Source organism: Meles meles, chromosome 8, assembly GCF_922984935.1.
Source record: "Meles meles chromosome 8, mMelMel3.1 paternal haplotype, whole genome shotgun sequence".
Lineage (NCBI taxonomy): Eukaryota > Metazoa > Chordata > Mammalia > Carnivora > Mustelidae > Meles > Meles meles.
In genome coordinates, this window is record NC_060073.1 from 20,059,169 (window position 1) to 20,079,803 (window position 20,635).

Here is a 20,635-nt window from a genome sequence, read left to right on the forward strand (position 1 = left end):
CAAGAATTTGTACATGAACATTCATAGCAGTTTTATTTGTAATCGCCAAAAAGACTGGAAACTACCCAAATGTCCTTCGGTAGGTGAGTGGTCAAACCAATCGTCATACCTCCATACCATGGACTACTACTCAGTAGTAAAAAGGAAGGAGCTGATACGTACAACTTGAATGAACCTGAAAGAAATTTACTAAGCAAATAAAGTCAATCCCCAAAGGTTATGTACTGTATGACTCCATCGATAATAAAATTTTTGAAGAGATAAAATTTTAGAAATGAAGAACAGAGTTGAGCCTTCGGTAAAGGATTCTTGAGATGATGGTACAGTTGATTATCTTTGTCATGGCGGTGGTTTCACAAGACTGCAAATGATAAAGTTGCATAGAACTGCACACACACAGGGACGCCTGGGTGGTTCAGTGGATTAAACCGCTGCCTTCGGCTCAGGTTATGATCTCAGGGTCTTGGGATGGAGTCCCGCATCAGGCTCCTTGCTTGGCAGGGAGCCTGCTTCTCTCTCTGCCTCTGCTTGCCTCTCTGCCTGCTTGTATGATCTCTCCCTCTCCTCCTCTCTGACAAATAAATAAAATCTTAAAAAAAAAAAGAACTGCACACACACACACACACACACACACACATGCATACACACACACGCAAGTGCATATAAAACTGATAAAATCTGAATAAGCTCTAGGGGTCATTCCAAAGCCAATCTCTTGCTTTTTCCATGGTACTATTGTTACGTAAGATGTTAACATCGGTGATGATTGGGAGTAGGTGCCTGGGACCTTCCTGTCCATTTCCTTGCAACCTCCTGTGAATCAAAAATTATTTCAAAAAGAAAAGTAAAATAAAAGTGAATTCACCACAATTAAAAGATGTTTGTCAGTATGCTAGTTAAAATATCTACAATCACTTCAGAAGTCACCAGCACATGGATCCCACAGTGGAAGATTCTGAGTGGGGGAAATAATAGAACTAACCTAGGTTTAAGGAATGAGGGCAGACTCTGGAAAACAGCACGGAGGCTCCTCAAATAGTTGAAAATAGAGCTACCCAGCAATTTCACTACTGGGTGTTTACCCTAAAGATACAAATGTAGTGCCCCTATGGGGCATGTGCACCTGAATGTTTATAGCAGCAAAGTCCACAATAGTCAAACTATGGAAAGAACCTACATGTCCATCAACAGATGAATGGATAAAGAAGCTGCAGTATATATACACAATGGGATACTATGCAGGCATCAAAAGAAATGAAATCTTGCCATTTGTAATGATGTGATTGGAACTAGAGAAATAAGTCAATAAGAAATAAGTCAATCAGGGATGCCTGGGTGGCTCAGTTGGTTAAGTGGCTGCCTTCGGCTCAGGTCATGATCCCAGCGTCCTGGGATCGAGTCCCATATCGGGCTCCATGCTCAGCAGGGAGCCTGCTTCTCTCTCTGTCTCTGCCTGCCACTCTGTCTGCCTGTGCTCACTCTCGTTCTCTCTCTCTCTGACAAATAAATAAATAAAATCTTTTTTTAAAAAAAAGAAATAAGTCAATCAGAGACGGATAATTATCGTATGATCTCCCTGATGTGAAGAATTTGAGTGGCAAAGTGGGGAGTTTGGGGGGTAGGGAAGGAAAAAATGAAATGGGATCAGGAGGGAGACAAACCGTAAGAGACTCTAAATCTCACAAAACAAATTGAGGGTTGCCGGGGGAAGGAGGATATGGAGAGGGTGGTTGGGTTATGGATATTGGGAGGGTATGTGCTATGGTGAGTTCTGGGAAGTGTGTAAACCTGGTGATTCACAGACCTATACCCCTGGGGCAAATAATACATTATAAGTTAATTTAAAAAAAGTAAAAAAAAAAAAAAAGAATGAGGGCAGGACACTACACAGTATTGGAGAGAGTAGTAACAATAAGCATTTATACAGGGCTTACTCTGTGTTGGGCACTATTCCAAACCCTCTCCCGAAACTAAGTCATCTAATCCTTGTAATGACTCTGGGTAGAAGCGTTAGGTTCCATGGGAGACAGATACTGAAGCCCAGATTTGCATGCAGGAAGTGGGAGTACTCTTAGGGACACCTGTGAAGGGTGATGGATCCCCTTAAACAGAGGGAGTGGAACTGTTACAAAGTCTCAGCAGATTCTAGGGGGGTGCGCTGGGGCTGGCATGGCCCTGCAGAGTTGTCCCAATCAAACCCAGGGACCTGAATTATTTTACCTCCCATTAGCAAGTCGCTGGATGTGGGCTGCCTCTAGAGAGAGGACATAAATTTGAGCAAAGCAGCTTCCTTTGGCAGAGGTCAATGCCTGGAGAGGAGCTGAGCTGTAAGTTGTTAGCAACCAACCCTCAGCCCTGAACCGGGAGAGGGTCATCCGTGCAGTACATCAACGTATCCACTACAGTCCACCCCTTGCGCACAGATCCACTTGCTTAATATACTAAGTTTGCCTTCTCAGAAGCTTCTTCAGAAGCCTCTTTCCAGGGGCCCGTAGACGAGGGAGGTAGTAGGACAAACAACTGCTCTGATTCTCTAGGCTGCTGCTTGATATTCCTTGCTACCTCCTCTCCCTGAATTCCAGATTCCCCTGCTCAGTTAACATCTGCTGGTTTAGGCAGATTGCTTGGCCTCAGGCTGTGGTTGATGCATTTGTCCATTTACTGCTGAGAGTGGACATAGAGTTCGAAGGGATATAGAGTGTGTCCCAGTGATCATCTGGTGTCACATATCTTCTTTGTTCTCATTCTACTGCAGTCCCACGTCCTCTTGATGCTAAGTGTCAGTTGCTCATTCCAGGAAGATGAACCCTTTCCTTCCCCACTGGTCTCTTAGCACAAGAAACTTAAAGTGGCAGGGCAGCCGAAAGTCTAACTGGATTACTGCATCCCTGATAGAAGGAACCTTCTAGGGATCAAGACCTCTAGACTTCTTGAGCTGAGGTCACTGGGAGTAATGATAAGCAGAGCCACTCCTATCTCCACTCCTCGGTCCCCAGATCCATGTATTCTACCCTAATTGGGACACAGCACCATATAATTGTCACTGATGTAGGCTCTAAATTATGTCCTGGAGACTGGTGTTCCGTCTTCACAGGGCATTATTTCTGAGCTGTATCTCAGTTGTACTTTCAAAAGGCCATTCTATCACCCTGGGAGGTCAGCTGCTTCTGAGTAGTGCAATATGCCATGGGCCAGGGATCCTGTGATCAAATATCCATAGCCATACCTCTTTCATGGGTCCTTTGGTCTCTTACAACATTATGTGAGATTCTGTTTCAGTGTATCAAACATTCTGTCTATAGTCAAGCAAATTCATGCATGGAACATGTGTCCATTCTAATCTGCTGCCCTAATCAGATTGGAAGGGTTACAGTGTATTCAATTTCCCATCAAGTTCCCGTTGCTTTCCTGGAAGGATGGGGCCATGTAAGGACCCCAGGGTTGGTCTATGTTGCTGGTACATTGATATTTGGCAGCAGCAGTAGCTAGAGCGGTTTCTTTCTTTCTCTCTCTCTCTCTTTTTAAAGATTTAATTTATTTCTCAGAGAGAGAGAGAGAGAGCGTACAAAGAGGCAGAATGGCAGGTAGAGGCAGAGAGAGAAGCAGGCTCCCTGCTGAGCAAGGAGCCTGACGTAGGACTCGATTCCAGGACCCTGGTATCATGACCCAAGCCAAAGGCAGCGGCTCAACCGACTGAGCCACCCAGGCATCCCTACTAGAGCGGTTTCTTGCTGAGTGGGAGCCTATGCTGTTGGGCTCGTGCACAGCTTCTATCCCTGCCATTATGGCTGCTCTGTTCATGCCAGTACCAGGGTGGATGGTGGTAGAGTCTAGCTGATATCAACAACCTGTAAAATTCTGCCTACTTGATTGTTTGGTGTCCTTTCCGTGGTGGATGACCTTTGATGGCTGTTAGCTTGGAGTCAAAGCTTCACACGTCATGCACAGTCCCATAGATTCATCTGCCCACCTCTTTCCCAGATCCCTTTGTCCCTAACCTTCTGCTCTTTCTTCTTCCAGACCCTTGACCAATGAATCAAGCCAATCACACCTGCCTTTGAGTCACTATATAGTCTTATTTCAGGCCATTTTTCTCTGTACACCATCTAAAGGATTTCCCTTCACTGTTAACCTTCAGAACCACCACTTTCCCCCACCCCTCACTGAGTGGGGCTGTGTGCAGCCACGGTCCATTTTCACTTTGCACCCACATACTGAGCTGACTCATCTGTGACCTACGCCCAGCCTTTTCCCTTTGTCATCTCCTGGCCGTAACTGATCCCCCATGTGGTCCGTGGTGTGAACTGAGGGAGGGGTACATGGGAGCCTGAGCCTCCTACTCACGAAGCTTACTTATGCCTGCATGCTCTGCCCAGGCTTGATCCTGGATATGCTGCCTCTGTCTTATGATGGGGGAGCTCTGAGCCCAAATGACTTTGTGACTTGGTGAGTCTGATAGACCCAGCGTGTGATGGAGCATTCTGGCTTCACAGTCACGGTCACAGCCCATAACCAAGGGCTCTGTGTCTACCGGAGCTCAGTAGAATACAGGTTGCTGTTTTTTGAATGAGATGCACAGTCCTCTGCTCTAGATGATATGGCCTTGATCCAGAATATTAGAATCTGCTTTGTGACTCTTCTCAGGGTTTGCCATAAACTCCATCCAGTGTCGTGTCCCATCATAGGTGCCTATGATGGGTCACTTGCACCACAGCCGGGCTCGACTGAAAGCTGACAGTAGCCACAGTGTCTTCAAGCATGGGACGCACTATCTCCAGAACCTGAAAAGGTCTGTCACGTTGTGGTTGGCAGCCTCTAAGGTGGTCCCCCAAGACCCCTGCCTCCTGGCATGCCCTCCCTCATGTATTATCTCCTTAAGTGTGGACCGGACCACACTTGGTCCAGTGGTTTGCTGCTAATCCACAGAAAATGGCAGACGGGTTGGGATGACCCGTCCAAGTTTAGAACCCAGAAAGGCTATGGCTTCCATCTAAGACTCCCTGGTGCCTTGTCACTCTTTCTCCCTGTCTCCCTCTCTCCCTCCCTCCTGTCACTGGCTGCTATGTGGGGAGGACAAATAGGACACAGGGAAAGGTACAAAGGCCTACGAGCAACTGCATGGTTGAGCTTGGGAAATGATCTCCTAAGGCCTGCGAAAGTCATGAGAATGAGCTTGGACAGATGTTCCAGTTTCAGCTAAACCTCAAGATGCCTAGAGTGCTGACCAGTCTTGCCTGCAGCCTCGTGAGACTCTCAGGGTCCCATTCTTTCTAATCAGGCCCCCGATCTTGGCATAGTGGATCCGCTGGAGTTGAGGATTCAATCTTCTTGGGAGTCCTATTCCTCCTATAATTTAGTGCCGGGCCCGATCCTTCATTTTCTCTGCCCTCCAGTGCAGGAGATGAGTGTCTCTCTATATGCTGCCAAAGATGGCCTCAGGCTCTTCCACTCTGCCCTATATTGGTGATTAATCATTCTGGGCCTTTCAGTGTCTTTCTCCAGTGAATCAATCCCCTGCCACCCCCAGCAACAGCCCTCTCATTCAATATTCTTTACAAATAGTATTACCAGAACCTCCGAAATGCTTGAGATGCTGTATCCCCCAGGCGCCAGTGTTCACCTCTGTCCCATCCCAGGTCACCAGCAGTGAAAGTTTGGGCAACTGAACTCCAGCCAGGTACCAGAGCTCTCTGTGCACCACCTGCCGTCAGTAATGGGGTCCTCAGAGCCAGTGAGCTAGCAAGCAGTTCTGCTCCCAAATCCCAGTTTTGAGACTGCTTTCCTAGACCAACCACCTGTTGTAGGTCAGGTTTCCTGGGAAACAGACTTTGAAGCAGAGATTTTGCATGCAGGCAGTTTTTTGAGGGGTAGTTTTGGGAACAACACCTGTGAGGGAAAGGAAAGGGAGCTGGAGTGGGCAGAGAGAGAAGTTGGTCTCTGATGCAGTCACAACAGGGAGCTCAGGAGAGTTTGTGGGGAGAATAGAAGCTGGTGTGCCCATTTAGAGTTGTCTCATCAAGGCGAGGGGGCCGGGCTTTTGTACCCCGCCGACTGCCTCTGTGCTGGATGCAGGCTTCCCCAGGGAGGGGACATGGCCTTGAGCAGTGCTGCTTCCTTTGGTCAAGGTCAGTTCTGGGGGGGACTCCATATGAGCAGCCAGCGGCCATCACTCCTGCAGCTGGGGATTAAGTGTCTCTGTTAAGTGTCTCTGTCTTGAAGGGGGATGGTTGTGCATACCGCCACATCCATTCCCGAAGGTACTGGGTAAAAGGCAAAGGGTCACTACCTCCCGCTTACAGATGAGGAAAACTGAGGCAAAGAACAGATAAGGAACTTGTCCAGCCAGGAATTAACAGAGCCAGAGCCCGTGATCTTAATCACCATGGTCTATGCCATTCTAGGAGGAGGAGGAGGAGGAGGAGGGGGAGGAAGAGGGAGAGAATCCTTCCCCCATTCCTGGGATCATGGCCAAGTCAAGTTAGAAATGCAAAATCTGCTTTTGATATTCCCCAGTCTCCATTTTGGTGCCTTTTTCTCACTTCTCAAGAGTGTCTTTCCCAGACCTTGAAGTCATGGGAAGAGCATTCCAGGCTTGGGAGTGGAGGAAATGGTGTTGTCCGGGTGGGTGTAGGTATGACCCATAGGGAGGCAATCAGTAGACCAATTTGGCTATTTAAAAGAAAAGAAGTCTGTGTAGGCAAGCAGGGAGTGAGAAAGGGCTAAAGGCGACCCAGAGGTCTTGACAGTCAAGCTGAGGCATTTGAACCTCACTTTGTAAAGTGGCCAGGGAAGGGTGAGTCTGAGCAGAGGTGGGTGGATGAGAATGCTGTGCAAAGGGTTTAATGTGTCCCCAGGGCCAAGGATGAACCGGCAGGAACAGAGAGGCTGGAGGGAAATGTGCTAGGAGGCTGTGAAGAAGGGCTCTCTGAGGAGGGCAGAGAGAGCAGAGACGAGGAGGGTGGAAAGGAAAGGCAGCAGGGTAGGCGTCATGAAGGAAGAATGTCAGGACATCATATGTGTTAGATGCGATGCTCTTAGAAGAGACCAGCAGGGACGATAGGACTTTAGGCATAGTAAGCAAGGGGTCCTAGAGCCAAGCTCCAGAAAGGTGGAAGCTCTTCAGGCTTTCCATGGAAAAGGCCACGGAAATCCCTTTCCCACATGGAAGCCTGAGTGCCCACACGGGAGCGACACCAAGAGCCCAGGAGGCGTGTGGGCAGGTGAGAGAATATTTGTCAATCTGGGAAGCATTTTCTTTAACAATAAATATGGTGCTCGCTCTGTGCCAGGCACTGTTCTCTCCGCGAATAGCAACTTGCTTAATCACTTGTGGTCATTACAGCTCTGTAAGGTCTGTATGCCATTGTCATCTCCGTTTTACAGATGAGAACACCGAGGTACCGAGAAGTGGTCATTCATCCAAACCTACCCAGGAAACGGAGGCACCGGGATTCAAACCCTCGCCGTGCCTTCACATCCCGTGTTAGGTTATTCTGTGGTCACGACACTTCGTGGTTAACCATGATAAAAAAAATAAAGTGGGGATAAAAGAGACAATCACCGATTTACTGATAGGCACCATGAAACTCTTAAAATCCCCAGGATTTCCCGTTTTTGTTTTAAAGCTGACCACTTCCCCACTTCTATCCTGTGAGCTTATCTTCCCTCCTCTATCAGATCTTCAATTCACGAATACGTTTTGGGAAGCTGTGTCCGTAGCGATGTCCCAGGTAGCTAATGAGTCCGGACAGCCTGCTGTGATCACATAGGTCGGCAAAGACAGAAACGGTCCAGATTAATTGCAATGGTTATTCATTCTTTCGCCAAGTGCTTCATCCGTTTATACAAGGAAACACCTACCCCATGCCTAGTCCGCTGGTGCCCTGGGGTGAACATTAGAAATACGGGTGCGAATAAAGGCATGGATCCTGACCTCTGAGGGGTCGGTAGTCTTCTGTTGCCTCCCTGAGCTCCCCAAACCAGAACTCTAAGAGCAGCCAACAGCTAGTGATGCAGAAGTACACTCTGCGGTGGTTGGAAGTGGTGAGGGGTGAAGGTTTGCTGGATGAGTACAAGGAGACTTGGAGCCGTTGCTCTATAAGGGGAAGGGATGTGAGCCAGTGCCTTGCCTTGATACTGTTCCTTCCAGCCTGACCTTCAGATGCTTATCAACTCTTTTCCCACAGTCTTGGAAGAAGCTCAGGGGGCCCATTGTATTGATATTTTGCTGTATCAATGAAAGAGGTGACTTGCTTAATGTGGGTAGAATTCTCTGTCCTCCAGTTGCATCAATTTCATTTCTATAAAAGATGTTTGATAGCTAAAAGAATACATACAGTATATATCTAGATACAAAGTATAATAATAAAAGGAACATTTGTAAACTGCCCAGTGCAATAATGTTTCCAGTTCTATTAGCTACCTGTGAGCTCCTCCTCGGTCCTGCCCTCTGCCCCTACCTCAGAGGTACCCACTGTCCTGAATTTTGTGTTTATCATTCCCTTTCTTCTTTTTTTTAAAGTAAACTTAAAAAAAAATATTTTATTTATTTGACAGACAGAGATCACAAGTAGGCAGGGAGGCAGGCAGAAAGAGAAGGGGGGGGAAGCAGGCTCCCTGCTGAGCAGAGAGCCCAATGTGGGGCTCGACCCCAGGACCCTGGGATCATGACCTGAGCCGAAGGCAGAGGCTTAACCCACTGAGCCATCCAGGAGCCCCTATCATTCCCTTTCTTCTTAAGATAGTTTCATCACATGTATGCACCCCTTAGCAATGTAATGTTTAGCATTGCTTGATTTATTTAGCTTTTATTATTAAAAAAAAATTTTTTTTAAGATTTTATTTTTTTGAGAGAGAAGGAGAGCACATGAGCAGGGAGGAGGGGCAGAGAGAGAAGCAGGTTCCCTGCTGAGCAGGGAGCCCAACATGGGACTTGATCCCAGGACCCTGGGATCATGATCTGAGGTGAAGGCAGACGCTTAACCAACTGAGCCATCTGGGCACCTGAATTATTTAGCTTTTATTTTATTTATTTTAAAAATTATTTAGCTTTTAGAAAATGGTTTCATTCAGGGCACCTGGGTGGCTCAGTCGGTTAAACATCTGCCTTGAGCTCAGGTCATAATCCCCGGATCTTGGGATCGAGTCCCATGTGGGCTCCCCACTCTACGGAGAGCCTGCTCTCCTCCCCACTGATGCTCTCTGTCAGTAGGTTTGTCTCTCTCTCTCAAATAAATATGTAAAATTTTTATTAAAAAAATGGTTTCAGGGTGCCTGGGTGACTCAGTGGTTTAAGCCTCTGCCTTCGGCTCAGGTCATGATCCCAGAGTCCTAGGATCGAGCCCTGCATCGGGCTCCTTGATCAGCAGGGAGCCTGCTTCCCTCTCTTTCTCTCTGCCTGCTTGTGATCTCTCTATGTTCCAATAAATAAATAAAATCTTAAAAAAAAGAAAAAAATGGTTTCATTCAGCATAGAGCTGTGATTTGCTTTGTCCACTCTGCATTGTATTTCTAAGATTCATCCAAATAGCTCATTTTCACAGCTGTTTATTAATTCATTCAATAAACATTGATTGGGCCCCTGTAATATTCTATTAGGTGAATATATCAGAACTTATTTGTTTAGCTTCCTATTGATGGATGTTTGGATGGTATTTTTTTTTTTTTTTTTTTTGGCTTCTCTGAAGCACGCTACTGGGAATATTCTTTCACATGGTTCCTGAAACACCTGTGGACGGATTTCTCAAGAGCACTGGTTTCCTAACTGAGATTCATGATCTTTAGTGGGCTGTGAAATCAATTTAATAGATTCAACCATGATTTTTTTTTTTTTAATGAAAGAGAGCTATAACAACGTTAGCACATTTCATGTGAAGTATTGCTTCATGAAACTTCCTTTTCGGTTGGGTTTGTGTGTCCCAGGCTGTGATATGAAGAGTTTTCTCACTATGGTTTTTAGAAAAGTTTGGAAGCCTTTACTCCAGGATGGTGCTTCTTGAACTATCTGTGGGTAGAGTGGAACTTGTTTTCCTATCTGTGCCAGACTGATACTTACGTAAAATACCATGAACATGATTACTTGGAAAATGAAATGTTATTATATGCAACAGACATATATTTCAGTAAATATGTTGTGGCAGTTAGTTACAATAGACAAAAGATAGAAACAACCCAAGTGTTCACTGATGGATGAATGGATAAATGTAATGTGTGTATATTCAGTGGACTATCATTCAGCCCTTGAAGGGGAGGGAAATCCTGACACGTGCTACCACAAGGACGAAGCATGAGGACATTAAATTAAGTAAAATAATCCAGTCACAAAAGGACAAATAGTCTATTTTTCCATTCCCGTGAGGTACCTCGAGGAGTCAAATTCATAGAGATAGAAAGTGGAATGGTTGCTGGGAGCTGAGAGGGCAGGGAGAATGAGGAGTTGTTATTTAACGGGTGTGGAATTTCTGTTGGGGAAGATCGCGAGAATGTTCCGGAGATGAATGGTGGTGATAGTTAAACAACAGTGTGAATGTGCTTAATGCCACTGAGATAAACACTTAAAAATGGTTTAAATGGTCCATTTAAAAAAAAAGTATTATTTGTTTTTTAGAGAAGAGAGAAAGCATGAGCAGGGGGTGGATCAGAGGGAGAGGGAGAATCTCAAGCAGACTCCCTGCTGAGCGCAGAGCCTGATGCAGGGCTCGATCCCAGGACCCCAAGATCATGCCCTGAGCTGAAATCAAGAGGCAGCTGCTTAACCGATTGAGCCACCCAGGTGCCCCTAAATGGTCAACTTTTATGTTACGTCTATTTTACTCTGATAAAAAAATGTCTGAAACATAAATAGAAGTTGGTAACATCAAGTTGCTTTTGCATTTTCTAAATGCTGACTTTCAATTTTTGTACTTGTCTCATGAGGGCTTATCACAGATCATTTACTTCCTGGCACCAGTCTGTGGGCTGCACCTTGAGTGGCATTGTTCCAGGGTATAAACCTAAGAACAGAGAAACAAACCGACAGGCAGGCTAAGCACATGTTCATTTTACAAGATAATCCCAGTTGTTTTCTAAAGAGGGAAATAATTCACACTCCCCTGAGGAAGTGTACAAGAATTTCCTGTGCCCCTCATCCGTGTGGATACTTAGTATTGTCAGGATTCTTAATGCTTGCCAATCTGCTGAGTGCAAAGGAGTATCTCATTTTGGTCCTAATTTGCATTTCCCTGATTATTCGTAAATTCAAGCATTTTTTACTTTACTTTTATTGACAAGTTTTTTTTTTCTTTTCTTTTCTTTCTGAGATGCCTTGTTTAAATCCATTGCTGATTTTTCTGTTGGGTTGTTGGTATTTTTATTATTGGTTTGTAAGTGTTTGTAGTCAATGCACATTTATTGGGCATCTGCTATGTGCTCTCTTGTATAGGCTGGGAATGCAGCCGTGAACAAAAGAGACCAAAATTCCCGGTCTCGTTTCAGAGTTTACAGTCTGCTGGGAAGAAGGGGGGACAGGCAATTAAATTATTTAGTCACATATATTGTATGTATGGTAATGATAAGTGTTACGGCTAAAAATAATGCAGGAAAGGCCAATAGGCAGGGCCAGGAGTGGTGGTGAACTTGCAGTTTTTTACACAGTGGTCAGGGAAGGTTTTATTAAAAACATGACATTTGAGTAAAGGTTCTGAAAGAGACAAGGAAATGAGAATGCAAACAGCTATAGGAAAAGTTTCTTATATATTCATTGGTCAGTTAATGCATTACAGACATCCTCTCCCATTTTGTGGCTTGTCTTCTCACTTTCTTTAAGATATCTCTATATATCTTTTTTTAGGGGAGAGGGGCAGAGGGAAAGGGAAAGAGAATCTTAAGCAGGCTCCATGCCCAACTCAGAGCCTGATCTGGGGCTCGATCTCATGACCCTGAGATCATGACCTGAGCTGAAGTCAAGAGTCAACACTTAACCAACTTAGCCACCCAGGTGCCCCATTTAAGATATATTCTGATGAAAGACGGTCTTATTTTTAATATGGTCTAATATGTAAGTCTTTTGTTTTATGGTTAACATATTTTTTACCTTGTATAAGAAGTCCTTCTCTTTTTGATTTCTTAAAGAAATTCTATATTTTCTTCTAAAAATTTAAAAGCGTTACCTTGTATGTTTTGCTTTTAATTTACACAGAATTCATTTAGGGTATTGTGTGAGATAGGGATCTATCTTCTTTCCCCTCTCCCCACATCAACGATAAATTATGGGCACCATTTAATAGATAATTCATCCTGTCTCGGTGGTCTGCTGTGTCATCTATGTCATAAATCAAGTTTCCATAGGGTTTTCCAAGGTTTCAAGTAGGTTTGCTTTGGAGTATTTTGTTCCGTTCCTTTGGAGAATTTGTCTGTCCCTATATCTATACCACACTATATTCCTTACTTTATATTACGTTTTTTATATAGTAGAAAAGGTCCCTACACCTTATTCTTTATTCAAGAATATCTTGACTAGTGCTAGGACTCTACCCTTCCATATAAGTTTTAGAATTAGCTTGTCAAGTTACTTGAAAACACCTCTTGAGATAAGGACTTGAGTTGACTCAATAGATCAACTGAAAGAGAATAGACATCATTTTTACATTATGACTTTTTATCCATGAATATGGTTCATCTCTCCATTTACTTAACTCTTATCTAATGCCTTTCAATAAAGTTGTTTTTTTTTTATAAAGGTCTTCCACACCTTACATCATGTTTATTCCTAAGTACCTTAATTTTGGTTGCTATTATAATTAGCATCTTTTGAAATTATGCCTTCTGTTTATTGTTGGAGTTTAGAAATGCAATTGATTCATATTATCCACCCACCTTGTTAAACTTTCAAAAATTAACTCCAGTAACTTATCTATAAAATCTTTTGTGTTTTCTAGTAAACAACTATATTATCTATAATAATGTCAGTCTTGTTTTTTTGTTTTCCAAAATTTATACATTTTAATTTTTTTTTCTTTTCTTATTGTACTGGATAGGACCTCAAGTACAATGCTGGAAAGAATTGCAGACATTTTTGTCTTGTTCCTGATTTTTAAAGGAATGCTTCTAACATTTCATCTTGAAGAATGATGTTTGAAGAATGATGTTTGCTGTACTTATTTGGTTAAAAAAAATTCTATCAGGTAGGAAGTTTCATTATGAATTGGTACTGAATTTTAGCAAATGTTTTTTCTACAATTGTTTAGGTAATCATACAGTTTTCCTTCTTTATCCGTTAATGTGGTGAATTACATTAATAACTTTCCCAATGTTGGGGCACCTGGGTGGCTCAGTGGGTTAAAGCCTCTGCCTTCGGCTCAGGTCATGATCCCAGGGTCCTGGGATCGAGCCCCGCATTGGGCTCTCTGCTCTGCGGGGAGCCTGCTTCCTCCACTCTCTCTGCCTGCCTCTCTGCCTAGTTGTGATTTCTCTCTGTCAAATAAATAAAATATTAAAAAAAATAATAACTTTCCCAATGTTAAATCACTCTTGCATTCTTAGGATCAGCCTAGCTTGATCATGATGTGTTATATTTTTTATACATTGCTGAACTCAATTTCTAGGACAACCCCTCTTCTCATGAACCCCTTCTGTTTTGCACACTGTACTCAGTCATCAAATCCTTGGTGAAGCCTCTTTCCTCTTGCCCTGCTTCTCACCCCCTTGTGGTCAGTCTTCCATCCTCTGTGCTCTTCAGATGTTGCATATGGGCCTTTAAAACAATCTCTTTAACCCGGAAGTACTTCTGTGTATATTTTCCAAGGTCAGGACACTTCCACAGGGCTGCAGTCGAATTGTCATAGTCAGGATTTTTAACTTGAGTACAAATCCATTATTGAATGCACGGTTCATTTAAAAATCACATCCATTATCCCTTTCTTTAACTTTATCGTAACACTTGTCACATGGTTTTACAGATCCTTGTTCACATTCGCCTGCCTCCTGTGCTCTCACAGGCATGCGGTAACCCTGTGGGTTCGGGCTTATAGCTTTCATCCCTGGCTCTAAGGAGGGGCCTTGTCAGTTTTTATCCTCGGTGTGTGTGTGCATGCGTGTACGTGTTTAATTAGTTCTTGAAGCTGCATGGCTTGTCTTCGGTTCCTCTGGTCTTCCCACGATGGCCCTCCTGTCCGTTCCCCGGGTGGGTCTTCCTTCTACAGACTGTGTCTGCTTGTGCTCTCTCTCTCTCGTTCTCAGCCCTTACACTAACTTCATTCCTGAGCCTTCACTTATACTAACTAGTACTTGACTCATGGTGGCTTGCAGTATCCCTCTTCTTAGGGGTAGTTACTGAGGGATAGGGAAAAAAAACCCCAAACAAACGTTACACCCCTCCTGTCCTCAAGGACCTCCGTTTCCTGCGTCCTGTGTGGTTCTGTTTCTCGCGCAGAGGCCAGCTGTGTGCCTTCCCTGCCGTCTGTGCTAGGTGACCGCCGGTTTGGGGAATGAATGCTAGCCTGCCAAGGTGGTCCCTGAGAGGAAGCGCCCAGGGTGCAACCACCCCCACCGTGGGGCCAGCCGGCCATGTCATCAGTGGCTTGACACGATGTTCCCAACCAGGGTATTTCATTACTTCCCTTTAGCTCACTTAAAGCCAACGGGCCATTCTGAGAAGCAGGTCAGACTAAAAACTTGGACTGCCTGTTTTAGGAGGTAAAATCAATCAATCTTAATCAATCACCAAGAGACCAAGGAGAGAAATTGAAAAAAAGATGGAACCACTCCTTCTGAGGGTTGTCACTATTTTAAAATGCCTTAAGAAAAAAAAAGATTTTATTTATTTATTTGAGAGAGAGAGAGAGAAAGCAAGATAGGGAGGGAGGGAGATGCAGACTACCCACGGAGCTGGGAGCTCAATGCCGGACTGGATCCCCAGGCTCCAGGATCACGATCCAAGCCGAAGGCAGTCACCCAACCAACTGAGCCACCCAGGTACCCTAAAATGCCTGACTTTTTAGCTGGCATCGTTTATCCTTTAAATGCTTGGAGCTACGTGGGGAGAACATTCTCTAGGATCTGTAGTCAGGTTCCCTGCCCTCTGTATGCTTATCACTTCTGCCTTGTGCCTTAGTTAGCTCCTGTGATTCTTTGAGCCTGTCTATCTTCCCATTGTTTTTATGTTTATTTAGTTGCACTATTTAGTTTATTTAGTTGCACTGGGATGATAAATCTCCGGGAACACCAGTGAAAGGCAGGACAATGCAAGAAACTTTTAATGGGGTCCTTGGAATACAAGCTTGACCAGGTTTCTAGGTTTTTCCACCTCTGTTGCTTTTGGTCCGTCTCCCCTCGGGTTCTTTGTGCTCCCAAGAAGGAGCTACCCCTCACCTGCTCTCTCACATGTCCAAGCTCTAGACTCTCCCCTGAATCTACATTTTAACCTTTGAACTCCTGAACCAACTCCTGTCCTGGGAGGCTTTTCAGGACAACGACCTCTTCTTCCCAGTTTGGCCCAAATGACTTGCTCTCAGTGGGAAGCAGACAAAAACCTTGTCTTCTATCCTTTTCTGGGGCCAGGACCCAAGCATTTCTAAGGCATTTTTAGGGCTTTCTAAGAAACCATGAATAGGCAGAAGATTCCAGAGGCTGATGGAGGCTGAAACTCTGCCCAGATCTCACCTTCCTCTGCCTACAGTGATGGGGAGCGAACCCCTTTCGAGCTAGCGGTTAATCCTGCGACAGCTGGCTTTGGACAAATAAGTCTGGGTCACCCGATCCCCTGCAGGGCTCCAGGGGAAAGCCTGCGAGGGCCTGCTCCGTCCGTCCCCAGCATCACTCTGGAACGGGACTGGTTTCTCGGGGATCATTAACGCTCCTCTGTCATGGCCCCAAGTCAGACCCAGCCCGGCTTACATTATGACAGTTTGCGATATTTGTTGGCTCTGTTTTCCTCCTTGAATTCTCATCCTGTCTTCCTGAAGTGGAGGAGGAGGAAGAGAAGGCGTGAAAGAGGCCAGGGGGAAAGACTGAAGTAGGAGATCATTGTCCCGCAGGGCCCAGAGCGGGGCTGCTCCCCACAGCATCTCCAGTCTCCTCCACACCTCTACCCCCCTGAGGATTTGGCCCGTTCTCCTGGGGAGGTGGATTTTTCACAGTGACTCATCTTGTCCCTGACTTGGGGCTTTTAACACTCTCTTAATTCCGGCCATTGTTTCATTTCTTTTAATGCACTCTAAACAGCCCATCCTTTGCTTTGGTTCTTTTACCTTGCTGGTGCTCGTAGATGGAATGATCGTTCTTGATTTATGAGTTAGCTAAGCTCTATAATTATTTCTTCATCTTTACTCATGGCTTCTTCCATCCCTTAATCACTCTTGTTTTTCCCTAGACTGTCACTTTCTTTATCCTTGTCTGATAATGAGGCAGCCGCTGCCGCGTCCGGTTCCTGTTCTGAGGACTGGGCGTCTGGAGAGGGCAGCTAATGCACCAGGACCCGCCTCTGCCCCTTCGTGTTATGAATCAGCTCTCCTGACCGTTCAGCACTTAACACTTTCTTGATTTCAGCCCTTGTGTTTACTGAAAGTGGATCAACCACGCAATACCATAGTCCATCTCCCTCTCTCTCCCTCTGTCAGTGGATGGAAGGGTTTCTTTTTGATCTATGAATGTATTTATTTACAGAGGCTTTCTGAATAAGACTCTTCACCACGTCAATTTTAGATGCTTTTCTGAATTCACCGTTGCTGAGGGAAGGCAGGAACAGACGTTGTGAGGTAGAGGAGGACACGCTGGATGGAATTTCCAGCAGCCGGGGTTCAAATCCCGACTCAGTCCTCTCCCCCTTCCCAGCTGAGTGGTCTTGGGCAAGTCACTTAACGCACTTAACTGGCAAGAAGCCTCACTCATCACATGGAATGGCCGTCACCCTGGCCACAGTGTGGGTGGGAGGAAATGGCTCGCGGGAGCCCAGCACGGAGCACGTACCCAGTTCACGCACATCTTCGGACACGCGCGAGGCTGTCTCCTTTTCCTGGTGATTCCCAGACTCGTGTAGTTTGTAGACTGGGTAGATCTCAGAATGTATTTCGATGAGCCTAAGTTTGCCAACTTTTTATTTTGCCAAGGTAGGACAGCATAAAGAAAAGCAAAAACCACAACTCACCTCTATCTATTCTCACTAACTCTCATAGAAGAAAATTTGAAAACAAAAAGGAACAAGGACATGGTTTACAAGTGAGATGTGGAATACATTTGGTGTTACAGAAACCTCTCTGTATCGTTCCTGTTTCTCTAACCTCACCAGGGATGCGTGAAAACTCGGATGACAGATCAGCGTTTGGGAGCTGTTGCATTCCACGGCTCAGGCTCAGAAGGGTTTTCCAGATTAGGGTTTCGGAGCTGTCGCATTCCACGGCTCAGGCTCAGAAGGGTTTTCCAGATTAGGGTTTCCTGCCGTGGACACGGCACCCTGAGGTGGGGAAGGGGACGGGTGAGTATGAGGGAGCAGCACATATTCTGGTATAGTTTAAGGAAGCGCTGGAGTGTGATTGCCTAGTCCGGGGACCTTGGCACAAGGAGAGACACCAGCAGGTGGGAGAAGTGGTTGTTATGAAACAAAGTATGTGGGGGGGGGGGGGGCAGAACATTTCATGTCTGAGTTCCAAGTAAAATAATGGCTGTATCTGCATTTTGGGTCTAAAAAAAAAAAACCACAAACAGATGCAAGTAAACAATGAAAACTTGCCGCGTCTGGTGGCTGAAATGTGCTTGGACTCAGGATGATTTCACTCTGACCCTGTTCCAAATCACTTGTGGGTTTTCCGACAACCCCCTCTCCAGAATACCTTAGGGTTGAAGCATTCCGTATCTGGTCGAAGTGCAGAGGTGAATGGTTTTTGAGAAGTTTGAGTTAACTCTGCTCAGCTGGTTTTGCTTAGGGGCGTGTAGAAAAATCCTTGTTCCTTTTCCTAGAAGAAAAAAAACATCATACACACACAGACACAGATATGCATATCATTCGGGGGTCTTTTTAAAGTTGGGTTAGCTCGGGCGCCTGGGTGGCTCAGTGGGTTAAAGCCTCTGCCTTCAGCTCAGGTCATGATCTCAGGGTCCTGGGATCGAGCCCCGCAACAGGCTCTCTGCTCAGCATGGAGCCTGCTTCCCCCTCTCTCTCTGCCTGCCTCTCTGCCTACTTATGATCTCTGTCTGTCAAATAAATAAATAAAATCTTTAAAAAAAATGTTGGGTTAGCTCATGCCCAGGTAAAAATCAGATAGAAAACCTTAGCAGACAACATCTGAACTTCAATGACTGACTGATGTCTGGAAGCAGGGGCGGAGCAGGCCCACAGCACCTCTGTGTCCATGAGGAAGCACGCTGCCCTGTGCTGGGGGCTGCTCCTGATCTCCCAGTACTGTTGACTTTGCAGAATGAAGATCACAGCCACTTACTATGTGCTGGGTGCTCTGCGGGGTGCCTGGGTTGGATCATCTCCTTCAACCCTCACACAACCCTCTGAGCTAAGCATTTTAGAAGGCCCATTTTCCAGATGAGAAAACAGAGGCTTACATAGCTGTAGGCAAAGTTGTTCAAAGTTGCAGCAGAGTGGATGAATGGCAGAACTGGGATAGAAACGCAGGCCCTCCCGACTGGTGTTTCAGCGGCGAGGGTGGTTAGCTCCTAAAATCTTTGGTCTGGCGTGAGTGGGAAGAAATGGACTTGAACTGTGCCTTCTGAGACAGCATTTGAGCAAGGAGGCATTGTCCCACCACATACGCACACATGCTCTTCAAGCTCTTGGAAGAACTCCGAAAGCACATAGCATCTCTCCCTTTCCTTTGAGAAGGCGACCTCGGAAACTCTCTGGATAACTTCGCAGTATTAGCAAAAGCCTTAACGTGATTATGCTCTTTGACCCAGAAACGGCCCCGCTCGGAACTGGTCCCGGAACCAGTATGCTCCAGGCTTCTCCAGCCCGTGGGTACAAAGTGGGCGGTGCTCAAGTGTTGCCTCCTCCAGTGGAGGGGGGGGGCCTGACCAGCCCCACTGATGTGTCTCCCCCGTTCCCCTCACCCCTCCCCGTCTTCCTCCAAAGTACCCACCTCCAGGTGAAATGACAGCACAGAGCTGTCACGGAAGGGGCGTCCTGTGATAGCTGGGATTTTTCTGTTTTGCCCCTGCTTAATCCCCAGTGACTAATAGAGCGTCTGACTCACTGAAGGCCGCCACAAAGGTTCACGCAGGAGTGAGTGAGCTCGGTTGCATAAATACCTCAGATCTCAAAATTCCGCTTGATGGGGAGCACATCTGGGCTCTTACAAATGTCCCAGTCTCCCACCCTGCTAAGGCTCTCCTTCCCATCTCCATAAGTTGTTTACCATCCCGGCCCTTAGGTGGAAGGGGACACTCAGTCGTGTCCCTGAGACCAGGGTCTCAGATCCTGGTCTCTCTGACGGCCTCTGAGAGCCGCTTCTGCCGCGTCACCTGGACCTGCTGTCCCCCGGAACCCCGGGTGCTGTCTCCTCTTTAAGGTACCACGTTGCTGCTGTTCGTACCAGGACCAGAGGCTCACTCCTCAGCCGGCAGCCCACCTAAGTGGCCTTGTGTAAACAAACCTCTGTCCATTTTCACTGGCAGTGAGGCACTCACACTTTTGCCAAGTTTTTTCGGGGTTGTTCTGCGGCAGAGTTGCCGGGGCCCCGACACTCTACAGCCCTTCCCCTGCACCCCAACAAGCAGGCACAAGGCATCTCCAGCCTCCGGGCTTGCCGACCTCAGGGCGTGCCTCCTCCTCTCCAAGCCCAGGCCCGGCAGCTGACTCCTTCAGCCTGTGAGGTGCCTTCTGTCATCCAGCAGGAAGTCAGGCGGTGAGAAGGGGCCAAGGCAGGACCACAATTAGAGTCTGTGGTTAGTGAAGGGGGTGAGAGGAGCGGCAGAGGCCCCACCCCCTGCCCTGAGAAGGCCCGCCCCAGGGCAGGGGCCTCCCTCCCTGCCTATTCCCTTCAAGGCAGGGTTTTTTCCCAGCAACCCGGACTCAGTTTTGTTGTTTTATTTAAATCGACTTTACTGAGGTGTAATTTACATTTGGAAAAATGCATCCATTTTAAGAGCACCGTTCAGAGTTCTGACAAACGTATAAACCCGCGTAACCAGGATCTAGAAAATTTCCATCACCCTAAAAAGTTCCCTCGAGGGAACCCTCCTACACTGTTGATAGGAATGCAAGCTGGTGCAGCCACTCTGGAAAACAGCATGGAGGTTCCTCAAAAAGTTGAAAATAGAGCTACCCTATGACCCAGCAATCACACTACTGGGTATTTACCCAAAAGATACAAGTGTAGTGATCTGAAGGGGCACATCCACCTGAATGTTTATAGCAGCAATGTCCACAATAGCCAAACTATGGAAAGAGCCTAGATGTCCATCAACAGATGAATGGATAAAGAAGATGTGGTGTATAAATACACAATGGAATACTATGCAGCCATCAAAAATACAAAATCTTGCCATTTGCAACAATGTGAATGGAACTAGAGGCTATTACGCTAAGTGAAATAAGTCAATCAGAGAAAGACAATTATCACATTATCTCACTGATATGAGGAATTTGAGAAACAGGACAGAGGATCATAGGGGAAGGGAGGGAAAAATGGAACAAGATGAAACCAGAGAGGGAGAC